General features: G+C 37.4%; 1 protein-coding gene across 1 annotated transcript in view; it reads left to right on the top strand.

The window, feature by feature from the left end:
• The window catches only part of LOC149274292 (sperm-tail PG-rich repeat-containing protein 2-like), a 164,074-nt gene that overhangs the window by 41,491 nt on the left and 107,614 nt on the right, over positions 1-14,969 (top strand). The gene's annotated exons all lie outside the window — the stretch shown is intronic.

Below are 14,969 nucleotides of genomic sequence, written 5' to 3'. Positions count from 1 at the left end.
GTGGAACTCATGAATTCCTAGCCCTTATGATTAGAATGAAACCAGATGACTACACCAGGCAATGTATTAGCATGGAAAGAAAAATTGTTTCCAAAAAGAAAAAAGATCAGTCTTCAGCTTGTATAAAAGTGCATTTTTCTCCCTTAATCTTCTCGGAGGCTTTCACTGGTTTTTAGGGGTTTACCGGGACATACAATACAAAAATGCCATTATCTAATATGTAACTACTCATGTATTGGGAATTAATAATAAACTATTCTGGTGGTCATATCACCATAGCGACCAATAGAATGATCCAGTGAGCAGGATCATTTCTCTGGTTGCTATGGTAATGGCGTCGCATTTCATACTTTGCACCGCATTGATGATCAATACATTATTCCACTGATTTTTGTCTTATGTTTATTGAGAAAGAATTGAAACCAGTGATCACGTATCCCTATGTGGTGGGGCTTATTATATTCTATCACATTTTTAGCCTTAGCATCAGCCTTTTGAATTTAGTATATATATATATATATATATATATATATATATATATATATATTTACTCACAGAGTCCATTGCACACCATTCCAAATATTCCAAGCCCGGTGCTAGTAACCAGCAGTTTCCATGTAAAACACTTTCACTGACCATCTTTTTGAAAAGTGTTTTATATATATATATATATATATATATATATATATGTTTTTCACTAAGTGTATTAGTAGACATTTAGTTTGTTTGTGCTTTATTATTGATTTTTTTGAATGAATTATTTTCATTATATTATAAAATTCAGCTATTGCAGTGAATGTGTTTTTGGTTATGACAGCCATCATTTAATTTGTTTTAGGTTTGATAAGCTGTCAGAAATACTGTTAATCAATGTTTTGTGCAATATTTTTTAAAATAACATGAATAGTTCTCATTCCATCTCATTCCATTGATAATCACTCCGAATAATTACCAAGATATCACGTCTAGTCTGATAATCACTTTTCGTTTCAAATAACTTTTTAATTCATACTTATTTGCCTTCAATATATCGCCATAATACAATGGATGCAAATAAGTTAATAAGTTTTGGTTGCTGGGAGACTGCAAATAATTGGGTATTATAGCACTGAGCTGCGTATTTACATAAGGTGTGACCTCCCAATAATGATATTCCTCAGTAGTTATTGTTTGCGTAACTTTACTGAATGTCCTATTGAAAATCTGTTATAGAGATTACATTCATCTACATTTATTATATGAATTAAAATATTGACATCCGTGACTTCTATCAATCTTTATAAAAAATCTACTGGACTTAATTAAATCGGTTTGTCTCTCTGTAATTTTCTCCCTAATGGAATATCTTCTTTATTCCTGTTTTCTAATAAAGCTTTCCTAGATGTAATGCATACAGAAGATGTTAGTAAAAGAGCACAGAATTTTAAGTTTATGCTATCATTTTGGAAAATATGATTCTTGTTAATGATTTTTAAGGTAAATTGATTATTTAACAGTAAAATGTGTAACGTGGTTCCACAGCATAACCAAATTTGAATCCAGAATACCTTTAAAGAAGTCCATACATGGCCAGGGCTTTCCAATGTGAGTCATTAGATTTTTTTTATGCTCATCACAGCCACAAAGCTATTCGCTTTGAATTCCGATAACATCTACTTCATGCTTATTCATCCTAGGCACAATGTAGTTATTAAAATAACTGCAAACAATTTAATTCCTTGAACCTGAACGTGGCTGATAAATCATTATTTGCATATGCTGTGGCCTCAAAAGTACTGAAATCCCTCTGTAATGACCATTTGCTTTAGTGAATGACTTATTGAAATGCTGTTATAAAGATTACCCCCACCTGTGCTTGCAAAAATCACTAAATGAGGTGTTTCGCCTATTGGGATTTTGTGGTAAAACGAGTAAGACTAGAGTGTAAGCTTGCTTTACCTAATGCATTGATTTGTCTTAGTCTGTCAGTTCTAGTTTTGCCAAATCCCTTGAATATATGTATTGTAAGAAGTTCTGCGTAAACTGGCACTATATAAATAAAAGATATAATAATAAAGAAATATCAATAATAATAATGAGACATCAAGTGAAAATAGTACTGCAATATTGTGGATATTCCATACAGTATTAATAGTGTTGGGTCTGTCTTTACGTTATGAATGACCACATTATAACCAGTGATACACATAATATACAACCACGCTTTTCAGCATCCCTGGGGACGTGGATTGACCAGTGGTGGCTCAGCATCCTACAATTCATCCCCTCCATTATGGCAACTTCAGCTTGTGGGATGGAAACAGGGCCGGCCCAAGGCAAAATGCCGCCTGGGGCGAATTTTAAAATGCCGCCCTCCCCCTTATCTACCCTTCCTCTCCCTCCGTCCCTGCCGCCCCTCTTATCTACCCTTCCTCTCCCTCACTCCCTATTATATACCCTTACCCCCCCCGTACTTACCTTTCAGCAGTCCTGCGGTGAGTCTCCCTGTTCAGTCTCGGTGCCGGCTTGTAATGCTGAGCGCCGGAAATGAGGTAATCTTCCGGCACTCAGCATTACTAGCCGGCACCGAGACCGAACAGGGAGACTCGCCGCAGAGGAGAGAGGGGCCCCTTTCTCTGTCTTTCGCTTTAAAAAAAAAAGTTCTGCCTGGAGCGGTTGCCCAACTCAGCTCCATTGTCGGGCTGGCCCTGGATGGAAATCAGGTTGTCTGGATGGAGAATAGCCAGAGAGCTTACACAGAGCGTTACCAGGAATACCTATACAATATCAAAAGTATAAAACTTAAGAGGGTCGGTTTGCTGTTTGACAAATCTTTTTTTTTCACTCCTAGCAAATTCTTAAATAAAATTTCCCACAATTGAAACCAGAGACTTTATGTCTACAGGTGCATGTTAACTTAACAAGGGTTATTCAGTGCATATTACTGCATTTTTTTCTACATTTGCATACAGATTGTGTGTTGTTTTGAGCTCATGGCAAGTAGGTACAATCTTGATTTATACATTTGCTTATATAAAGCATACACTTGCTTACCATCCCAGCCTGTGCAAAGTTGACAGCAATGTGTCAAATTGGATATCTGCTTGTGTATGCATGTATATGTATCTGTGCAGCAACCCCATTCCTGCCCTGTAGACGTACAGGTAGGTCTGTAAAAGGTGAGGTAAAATGGACCTGTACAGCCTGAACTCCCCCTTGTCAGCAGAAGGCAGTATCTTTAGCTTCCTTCTGACAGTGTAATGGTGCTTGGTGTGTGCACTTGTACACTGTTATTTAACCCCTTAATGACAATTGCCGGTCCTGGCACGGCACGGAAAAGCATGTGCTTTACGACAATTGACGTGCCAGGACCGGCACGTCTTTAAACGGGTGCAGAAAGCGATCTACTATCGCTTTCTGCACCCAAAAAGCGTTGCTGAATGCCTCGACCTCGAGGCATTCAGCAACGCCGCGATCGGCACGAAGGGGCCATCTCTGGCCCCTCCACGGGGCGTCAACATCCGCCATACTTTGTATGGCGGCGGACGCCCGTTTTAAAAGCGTTTAGGAGGCATCCAGCGACACCAAACACTAACCTTTTGATGGGCTGTGACCGCTCCGGAGAGCGGTCACAGCCGCAGCTGCCGGCAATCTTCGCCATCAAGGAAGATGGCCGCCGTCCTGTAACAGGAACCACAAATTTTAAAAGTTCGCTAGATGGTCCAGACCATCTAGAGAACTTTGGCTCCACTTGCAGGTTGAATACAGGTACTGCATTCACCATGCAAGTCAATGGAGCCCAGCTTTCTAATCACAGTGTGATTAGTAAAAATAAATTAAAAAATAAAATAAAATTAATAATAATTAGAAAAAAATAGTAAAAAAACAGTAAAATGTAAAAATCATTTCCCACTGATGTCACTATCAGGGGAACCTCCAAGTTGAAAAAAAATGTTAAATTTTTTTTAAAAAAAAATAATAAAAAAAAATTATATATATATATAAAAAATATATTTTTGTGAGCAAGTCCTAAAATTAGCATATTAGCTTAAAACAATTCTCGCATGGAAAGAGTTAAAATACTGGCATATTAAATGCCCGTGGGGTGTCTACTTTTAAAAAATGTATGATTTGATGGGGTAAATTGAATGGGCCAGGTTCAACAACGTCCCAATTAACACGGGGGGAAGGATGGCCACACATCTAGAAAAATGCACACGTACCAAATGTGGCCTTTTAGTTCCCCCAAAAAATGACACACCCATGCATGTGGGGTATCACTGCACTCAGGAGATGTTGCTGAACACATTATGGGGTGTCGTGTGACAGCGGCATATACCAGGAGCTGTAAATTCATACATAAAGTAGGTGTGTGTGGGAAAAATACACACACAAAAATATTACTGCAAACTTTGAAAAAATGCTGGTGGTAAAATATGTGCATGCAAAGAGTTAAAATACCAGCATTTAAAATACCCTGTGGTGTCTAGTTTTGAAAAATATATGGTTTTGTTGGGCACACTGAAATGGCCTGGCTCAAAGATGTACCAAATAGGGCATGGGCAGTGGATCCCAAATGCCAAAGTTCAACATTGAAAAAAGCGCATGCCCCAAATGTGGCCCTTTTGCCCCAAAACAGCCAGGCAAAATCATTCATGTGAGGTATCGCTGTACTCAGGAGATGTTGCTGAACACATATTGGGGTGTTTTGTGATAGTGACATATACGAGAACATTTTAATTCATACCTGAATTAAAATGTGTGTGGAAAACCAAATGCAAAAAAATGACTACCACAAAGTTTGACAAAGACTGGTGGTAGATATGGTGCATGGAAAGAGTTAAAATACTAGCATTTGAAATACCCTGGGGTGTCTAGTTTTCAAAAATATATGGGTTTATTGGGCACACTGAAATGGCCCGGCTCAAAGATGTACCAAATAGGGCATGGGCAGTGGATCCCCAAATGCCAAAGTTCAACATTGAAAAATGCGCATGCCCCAAATGTGGCCCTTTTGCCCCCAAACAGCCAGGCAAAATCATTCATGTGGGGTATCGCTGCGCTCAGGAGATGTTGCTGAACACATATTGGGGTGTTTTGTGATAGTGACATAAACTAGAACATTTTAATTCATACCTGAAGTAAAATGTGTATGACAAAACAAATGCAAAAAAATGACTACCATAAAGTTTGACAAAGACTGGTGGTAGATATGGTGCATGGAAAGAGTTAAAACACTAGCATTTGGAATACCCTGGGCTGTCTAGTTTTCAAAAATATATGACTTGATGGGGTAAATTGCATTGGCCGGGTTCAAAGATACCCGAAATGGCACAGGGGGGGAAGAATTACCAGATTTGGAAAAAATGGCTTTGAAATAGCAAAACGCTACCTGTACTTATTGCCCCATAATGGGTAGAAAAAAGCAAAAAAACATAAAAACATTGGGTATTTCTAAACTCAGGACAAATAGTAGAATCTATTTAGCAGGTTTTTTCATTACCTTTTATAGATGAGTAAAAGATTTTTCAACTAAAAGTTAGAAACAGTCATTTTTTTCTAAATTTTTCACCATATTTTATAATTTTTTTAATAGTAAATAATATGATACAATCAAAACAATGTCATCTAAAGAAAGCCCTTCTTGTCCTGAAAAAAACAATATCTAATGTGTGTGGGTTCAGTAAACGGGAAAGAAGAAAATTACAGCTAAACACAAGCAGCGCAGAAATGTTAAAAAGGCCATTGTCACAAAGGGTACAAAAAGTAAAATCAGCCTTTGTCTCGAAGGGGTTAAAGAATTCCTGATTGCGTGATCAGGCACTCTCTTCGGGAAGGTGTCGCCGCTGACACCTGCCAGAAGGTCATTTGAGGAGAAGGGAGGTCCAACAGGATCCTTTGCATTGCAGTGTGATCAGTGTAGGGGTGATTGGAGGGAAGGCAAAACAAAAGTTTCTCCCTCTTCCAACAAATGGAAAAAGCTAAAAACATTTAAAAAATAAATAAATAAATATAAATAGAGACAATAACATAAATAAATGTTAGGGAGCTCCCTAAATATAGGGAGCTCTGTTATGTTGCTTTGACATCACTGGCATCCATACGATATAATACAGATCCCCAAGAGCAAAGAAAATTAAAAAAAGTGTATTTACGGGGATGGATGTGAGTATCACTGTAATCAGGGTATGTTGCCAATTAAATTGGGTCACTGTTCAGAAATGGCACCTACAGTGTAAAAAGAAATCCTATGCAAAAATGCAAATATTTTTTTTCCCGTATATGTTCTATATGTTTCTATGCTTTAAAAAAAATGCCCTTCTTGTACCGAAAAAAACCCCATGTCTTATAAATGTGGGTACATCAAACACGGAAAAGAGGATTTTTGATTGAACCAACATATAGTAAAAATGTCAACAACAAAAAGTCTTTAGGGTGCTGAAGGGGTTAAATGGAAGAGAGGCGGGTAAAGCATTACCTAGGAACGTCTATGTGTGCATTCATTTTTCGTATGAATTTTATTTTTAAAATTGCCTGTTTCGTGTGTACGTCCATATAACGGATAACGAGGGTGATCCCTGACGAAACTGACAAAAACAAACTGCAAAAGTGCTGAAAGATCGTCATCATTCGTCCAGTCGTCCCCACGTGTATCCACTGCCATGACAAGCCATTTATGTTGTTGCTGGTGTGCAGTTATGGTGCTGTTATTAGACACGTTTCTTTCATTTTGTACTCTCAATCTTAATGCACATTTCTGCATTTCCCCCTGTTTTTGCTTCCATATTTAGATGACTGTAATCAGGGACGGTTCTGCTTGTTTTTTTAATAGCACACTTAAATAAAAATGATGAATCTCTATGCAGACATAGCAATGAAAATCCAAAAAGTAACCAGTGCCAAAAAACGGGCCAGAGTTCAAATATGCATGTAATTTAAGCTATTAATTAATAAAACAGTATATACCATTAAACCTGGATGGCTTGAGTCTTTACATCAGAAAAAAAACTGGCAGACTAGATGGGACGAAAGGTTCTTCTCTGTGGTCAAATTCTTGGTTCCTGTGGTTTATTCACTAAAAAGACAGTTGTCAAGAGAGTTTGCAGGAGAGTTAATTCCTTCACTTCACTATTCATTACGAAAGGCCAACACTGGCACATTTCTCCAGGAACAAGGTTTGAGCTAGCCATGTATAATGTATAATTCAATGGGCTAGGAGACTTTGAAGAACCCTCACTTATTTAATTATGCATTATACAATGACAGCCAAGCTCCTTCTGCAACAGGAGCTCACTGGGGTTGGACTTTGATAATTTATAGGGAAGTTAAGGAGTTGAAACGCCAATTCTCATGCAAACTCTCCTATCAACTCTTGCTTTTGTTAATAAACCTTTGGGTTTCTATGTAACTTGCAACATGTGGGAAAGCTTCGCTTTTTTTCTGAAACATTACTCATATAACCACTAGATGGCAGCAGATCTCCAGCGCAATACTTTATGAATCAGCTATGCCTCAATTTGTGATGTACATAAAGCGATACACAGTAGCTTCATTTATTAGGGCATGAATAAAATGTATTTTTTAAAATGAAAATTTAATAGAGGCAAATTGCTCTTTGCTGAAAATCATATTCTTCCTTTAAGAGGTTATTATGATGGTCTAATGGCGCAGTTGTATTTTAGAATCAACTTCAATTTCTATGAACATGAGTTTGACACAACATTTGATTACCTACACATAAACTTGATCTGGCAGTAGAACAAACAGGGCTCAATTTGAAAGGTAAAATGGTTGGCGATTTCGTTTTACAGGTAAAAATAGTGTGCCTTTTCGATATTCACATTATGCAGTTTCCTAAAAAAAAACTCCATGGAATTCATCAGCTGAGTTGTTAATGATGTTGTTCGAACGTAATAATAATCTTAATAATAATAATAAGAGATCTGAAGCTGAGTCCAAAGAAAAGTAGTGTTATCCACACTTGGAATTAATTCTTGTAAATAGTAAATGCAGACGCACACACAAAAATTAAGATAACTTAGGCGCTATGAGCAGAGATCTAATGAAGCAGGTTTTTTTTTTATTGCAAATCAAACTACATGGGTAAAAATCACAACATTGATTCATAAAACATTAGTATTTAAAATAAGAGGGCCTTGCCAGTATACCATATGCTTAAAATGTATTTATTCTGTGATGGAAGGATTGCTATGCACTAAACTCCTCCATGTTTGCACTGCTTATACCAGTATTTGGGGGCAGCACCAGCCCCTCATTATTAGGTATTAAGATTGTCTCTAAGCATTACAGGACAATCTCCAAACCATAAGCCCGGGCTGTCAAACCCATCGATTCTGAGAGAAGGCATCAATACTTGCTGTGACCTAGCATTAGGCTGTCGTAGCAGTTCAATCAATGTAGACTTGGACCAAAGTTTCCTATCTCCAAAGGCTAACTTGATCTTCTCCCCATTTTCAGGGAAGGTCCTACTGTTGCTGTGACATCAGTATATGAAATGTGATCCAAAATTTGTATGTATAGTTACATAGTTATTGAGGTTACAAAATATGCAAATCTTTCAAGTTCACTCATTCCAAGAAATAATTCAGGATTGAATCACGTAAATGCAGCCTGCCCTTTGATCTACAGCCAGCTGTCAAATCCGATGGGATTTTACAAATAATCAGCTGTTTTGTATGTGTTCATGGCTGCTATCTGCAGGGCAAACACGCTAAATTCCTATACTCCTACTGCATCACATAAGATATAAACCAAATCTTGGCTGGTTTTGTTGTGCTATGCTACATTACTGTATACAGCACCATTATTAGAATGTATATATATATATAAATATATATATATATTACTTATATAAATAAATATTTTTTTTCATCAAGCGTCATTAAAAAAAACCAAGAAGGCAACTCAGGAGTACATATGTAAAACAAAATTGGATCAAGTACACAATTTCAAGTACTATTGTAGTTAAAAACTGTAAATTATGAACTAAAATCAGCGTGGTAGCTACAGTTTATCCAAGTGCATTAGATGAATAAAAAATGCTAAACATTTTATAGAGATAATTAGATTTATGCCTGTTTCTCGCTTCATCTAATATTGTTAGAAAAACAATTGCAATTATGTATTAAAGTTTTTTTATTGCAGAATATTTATTATCATCCTTTCCACACTCTTACTTCCAAGTTCCTTGAAATGCCTACCTGCCGCTGAATTTTCGTTTAATTAGTGGTGTGATCCACAAAACAATAATAAAGAGATGCTACTCTATTAACCAAATATATTTTTCATCATGTACTTGCTTTCTGTTTAGACAGCCAGACTGTGTTAGACTTGCCATATGGCACTTTGCTCAGGGGCCATTATAGCGAAGACGTGCCACTCTGCAAGAGACGGAAACATTTAAGGTACCTGCTAGAATGGATTTGGAATCATAGATGATTTATTTTAGTTCTCAGCTTCGTAATGATTAAGAAAGCTTATTTGTAGCTCTAGGCAGCAGAAAGCTTTTCAAGATCACTTAACTTCAAATCTGTATCGGCTGTTGGTCCTGAAGAAAACCAATGACATTATACAGACGGGAAGCTTACGAGGAATGATGCATTACAGTAACTATCGCGAAAGGTTGCTTGTTGACATTGCTAAACATATGCACGGATTGTTACGCTACAACTTAAAATGTACGGATTGTTTTAGTTACATTCAAAAAGCCTCGGTGATGGCCGGTACTGTAAGCCCTCAGCCCAGGGGAATGTTCTGCCAAGTGGCCCAGTGATCAAGGAGCCCGATACTTATTTAGCAGACATCATAGAGCCCACCACACATTTACAGAAAAGAAATGCTTACAAAACCAGTATACGAAGCATGTGAAGATTATAGTAAGAATGTAAAGACATCTGAGGACATCTAGACACCCTGGCCACTATATGCAGATTTGCAAGTAATATATGCATTAATCGTTCAGGTGGTGGGTCAAAATCTTTGAATCTTAGCAGCCCGTAGGGTAATTGGCCTTTGCTCTGTTGACCAGTCCTTTGCTGCTTCAAAAAGCAAAAATAAAGGTTCCTCTCTAATTCGAAAGCGTGGCATGAAAGGGCTAATGTCACTGCTAAAGACGTCAAGTCTGTAAATGGCTCAACTGATTATGACACTGAATGTCAATATACTGTATTGTTCGGTGACCACAGATAAGAATTTTGTTTAGTTTGTATTAAAATACATTGCAGTTTATCTACACCCCTTAGGTTGTATGATTTGATGGCAATCTTTTAATTAATTTAAAAGGAACTTTTCTCAAATACAACTTCTATAGCTCTAAAAACTAAAATAATCTGTATTAATAGTTGGGCAATTCCCTAGGCCTGACCTAAGGTAGTACCCACGAAGATGAAGACCCAACTCCATGGCTGCTGTCACTTCTACTGAGTTCTGGATATGATGTCACTCAGTGCCAAGTACAGCATACTATCTAGCTTGCTAAGCATAGACCTCCTTAGTGTGAGCTAAGCTTTGGAAGATCGAGGATGTCCCTTATAACTGGCACATTGAAAAGCAGTGCACTGGGGAACCTGATCACCCAAAAAGGGTTACTGGCTCCCTTCACCTGCCTCCCAGGTGATTCTACCATAATTGAACATAATGTATAAAATGTTGTTTTTTTTATTAAAAAATGTCAATACATACGTATCAAAAACTCATATAGTATAAGTACCACGGTGGCAGCTACTTTCTGTTCTCAGGACCCATATACATATTATTACAGAGTAGCAGCACATTCCATGGCACTACTAGTAGAAAAGGAGAAGCAGGGAGCATTAAATTTGCAAGCTTACAGTCTTCCCTCCTTGTTAGGTTATGTCTACCTTATAGTTAAGTTGCTGACTGTTCTTGGTTGGTTCAGGCAGCCTTTGTATGGATTCAAGAAGGAGACAACTTTGGAACAGAAAATTGGTTACATTATCTTTCCTCTACCCCTGGCTTTTGATCTCAGATTCTATGAGGTGTACAAATGCATCTCCTACAAAGGACTGAAGCTAGGAAAGGGGAGGGGACATGCAAAATGTATTGGGTTCATTCTAGTGAGTCACTTCTTACATTTCTATAAAAATAATTGTTAAATGCTACATTAAAGTGCATAAGAGGGTCGAATTGTAGTTTACATTTCTTGTGCTATCAGGGCATAACTGGAAAACACTGAGCCCTGGTGCAAAAAATTGCCCTGGGCCCCCCAACTTCAACAACTGGTCTGTGCCTTCTTTGCCCCTTGCCCCCTTCAAACATACAACATATGTAAACACACTTACACAAATTATACATGCTTACTCATACTCATTAACACACTCCATCTCACACAATTACACATCCTAGCTCAAACACACACACAAGTACACATCCATGTTGACACAAAAACAAGTACAGATCAATGCTTATACGCAAATAAGTACACATCCATGCTTACACACACAAGTACACATGCATGCTCTAGCACACAGACACAAGTACACACCCATGATCAAACACACAGACACAAGTACACATCCATGCTCACACACAAACAAGTACACATCCATGCTCACAAACAAGTACACATCCATGTTTACACACACACACATACACAGAAGTACACATCCATGCTCACACACAAACAAGTACACATCCATGCTCACAAACAAGTACACATCCATGCTTACACACACACTCACAGAAGTACACATACATGCTCACACACACAAGTACTCATCCATGCTCGCACACACACACTCACAAGTATATATATATATGTACATATACAAACACATATACATACATCCCACCTTCGCTTACCTCTCGCTGCTGCTGCAGCTTTCTTCCCGGCTGCTCACACACACTGTGCTGACAGCCTCGGTTACACGTGACCCCGATACGTTCCTGTCTCCCTGTGCCGGTTCAAAATAGTTTAGAAAGGGCCCTTCCGATCTGGAGAAGACCGAAAGAAGGGGTTGCACAGGCCCCCCCAAGAGGAACGAGCCCTGTTGCAGCTGTGACTGCTGCGAACCCTGTTATTACGCCAGTGTGTGTTATAGCATGCATGGAAACAATAAGATTTGATTAATTATGTCTACTTACTATAGCATGCTATATAATAATATATTGAAATGTATTACCACTGCACATAGACATGACATTACATGACATTATAGACACTACACTATTACATGACATTAAAACAAGATCATAAAATATATATGCCCTTCTACTATTTTTTAACCCATGTAGGACACTTAGAGATCTGTATTGTCTGTTACTGGCAAAATAATAATTTATACTACAGTTAGGACTTTAATGTGTCTTCACTCAATCTTATCATGATCCTGACCAATGTCATAATTTAAACGATGGGATCATGTTAAGGATAAAGTTGCCTAAAATTAATGAAAGGGTTGTATTTCTGAGGATTATTTAAAGATATGAGCACTAAGCCTGCTGCTTAAGCAATGAAAAAGATTTGTTTCAAGTTGTAAAACAGTCAGCTAGAGTTAATTTGGTACTCGGTTACTGTTTAAATAAGTTCAGCATACTTTATGTACAAAGTAGAGGCAATATGAAATAACTTTAAAGTACGGCAGCAATATTTCTAATGAATAATTAGCTCAAGGGCAGTCTCGAATAATCTTTTGGCTAATACATTATTGGATTTTGCGTTTAATGAAATGTGATGTTTTCAACAACAATTAAAGTACCTCAAACAAGCTAAATTGTTATGAACCCAAGCTTCTTTATTTGGTTACTGTTATAGGAAGAAATGTGCTGGTACAGACTTGGATATTGATTTATTGCAATTGGTAACTATAATATTTCTCTGTTTTAACCGTGTACCACATTTACAGATCTTTCCTATCAATGCTAACTTTTTTAGGAGGCTCAATAGCATTGACTTTTTTTCAAATCTGATGACTCTGAAATCAAACAATTATTCCTAAGTGTACTCCAGGTGGGGGCTTCTTAATTATGTTTTTACAGATAAGGCTTGGTTGGGATCTCAAGGTGAACATATAGTTATAGCAATACAACTACATGGGCCTGGTTAGCTGCAACGATTCTACCCACCCCATCTTGTGATGCACCAAACATTACTGAATGGCTTCACACACCCTGTGCTGACGTCACTGTACATTACACCATGGTCATTTCTACCACGCAAGGTACTATCTCATCAGGCCTATGGAGACATATATTAACATATGTGGTCGGTATGGTGGCCCAGAGGAAGTCCTGTGAAGGATAATGACAAATGTTGTAAATATCTGTAAGGTAGAGGCAAAAGGTCCAGGGACACTTACATAATAATGTACGATTAAGGAAAAACAAAGACACAGTGGTGAGGAAGAAAATGAACATTGGAGGCAGGTAGTAATGATGCCAGTTTCACTGAAAATACACTATTTAAAGTTTTGCCATAGAACTACATCCAGTACTCTTATTAAAAAAGTATTCTTCACCTCTGACATTGTTCCAAGAGGTGGGTACACAGTGCCGGTGTTTATAGTCTCGACCTTGCTTTATCCATTGCTTCACAATATTAGTTTAAATCTTTGCCAAACTATTATAATAAACATAACATGTATTTTGTCAACAACAAGAGATATGTTCATATATTTAGAGGATAGTTAAAGTAAAAACAATAGTATATTGGGGTTATTTGTAAAAATTATTTTGGTGGAGAAGTTTGAAACTTGGTGCAATATTGGTATCAACAACAAAATCTCCCTGCTTGTTGGGCCATTCCATTGATTGCCATGGTGGTAATAGCTTTTTTCAAACTTTGCACCAGAATCACTTTTTTTATGAATAACCCCAATTTTGTTAGAAGTCGTGTTTTTTGTTATTTCAAGTTTGTCATTCTTTTACGGTCATGCTCATGTTATAAAGCAACAGTTTTCCTATCATAGAAAGTGAGGGTGACATGTTACTTTTCCTAATCTCTTTGCAAGGAAATGAAATGATTTGCCAAAGTTGACTAATAGCTGGACGTAAATTGACATTTCATAACCACCAGCCAGCTTCATATCATGATACATAGAACAAGAATACAAATAACTAGTGTAAAATATTGAAGAAAAAAATGACTGTTTCATTTTATCGGGCAAAGTGTTGTGCTTTATATAGAGTGATTTCATTCCAGTTGCATTGTGTTTTTGACCTTATCTTCAGCAGCTGTGTGATCATTCATTTCACTGGACAGGGGTGTTTGGGAAGAATTAATTCCTGACATGTTACAGCAAAGTTATAGTATATCACTGAGTTACAAAAGTGGCTATGGCATATTCTGTAACAACGGAATAAAGGAGTGTTGTGAAGAATGAGTAGTGGAGAAAGTGAAAGAGATGTCTAAGAAAGACTGATGACACGTTAGATTCTCCCTTCTTTATATCAGGATAAACTCTTTTGGTTATTAATCAGTCAAAAGGTGACAGAAAAGTGACCGTTATGTGGTTTCATTAACACTCTGTTGGCTGCCAGTGCAGGGTGACCCACATCTGTCTTCATTAGAAGGTTCCTATCTGTAAGTAGCGAACAGATGGGTCATTATTGCCTAGACTGCCCTGTGGGCCTACCTAGAGGACAATCAAAGTCATCCTGTGCAGGACATACATGTGCACGTTAACTCACATTGAGTAATGGCACATCTGAATGAAATCCAAGTTTTGTCACAACAAAGCTGGATTGCCTTTGTGGTCCTTATAAGAACTCCATATTGTCCTATCAAAAGCAAAGCACTACAATATTCTAATAGCGCAACTATAATATAGCAACTACATCTGTAAGACCTAGAGTTGAAATACACTGTTTGTACTGTATATGATTTATGTGGCTCACCAGTACAAGTTATTAATTAATTCAGTTATTAATGTTTTAATTATTCTGAAATTTTATTATTTTATCCATGTGCCTCTGAACAAAAACAAATGGTTTATTCACTTAACAGTGTGTTA

The sequence above is a fragment of the Sceloporus occidentalis genome, unplaced genomic scaffold (genome assembly GCF_023333645.1).
Source record: "Sceloporus occidentalis isolate IW3139 unplaced genomic scaffold, rSceOcc1.0.p SCAF_338, whole genome shotgun sequence".
Lineage (NCBI taxonomy): Eukaryota > Metazoa > Chordata > Lepidosauria > Squamata > Phrynosomatidae > Sceloporus > Sceloporus occidentalis.
This window is presented reverse-complemented; position numbering and strand designations above follow the sequence as displayed.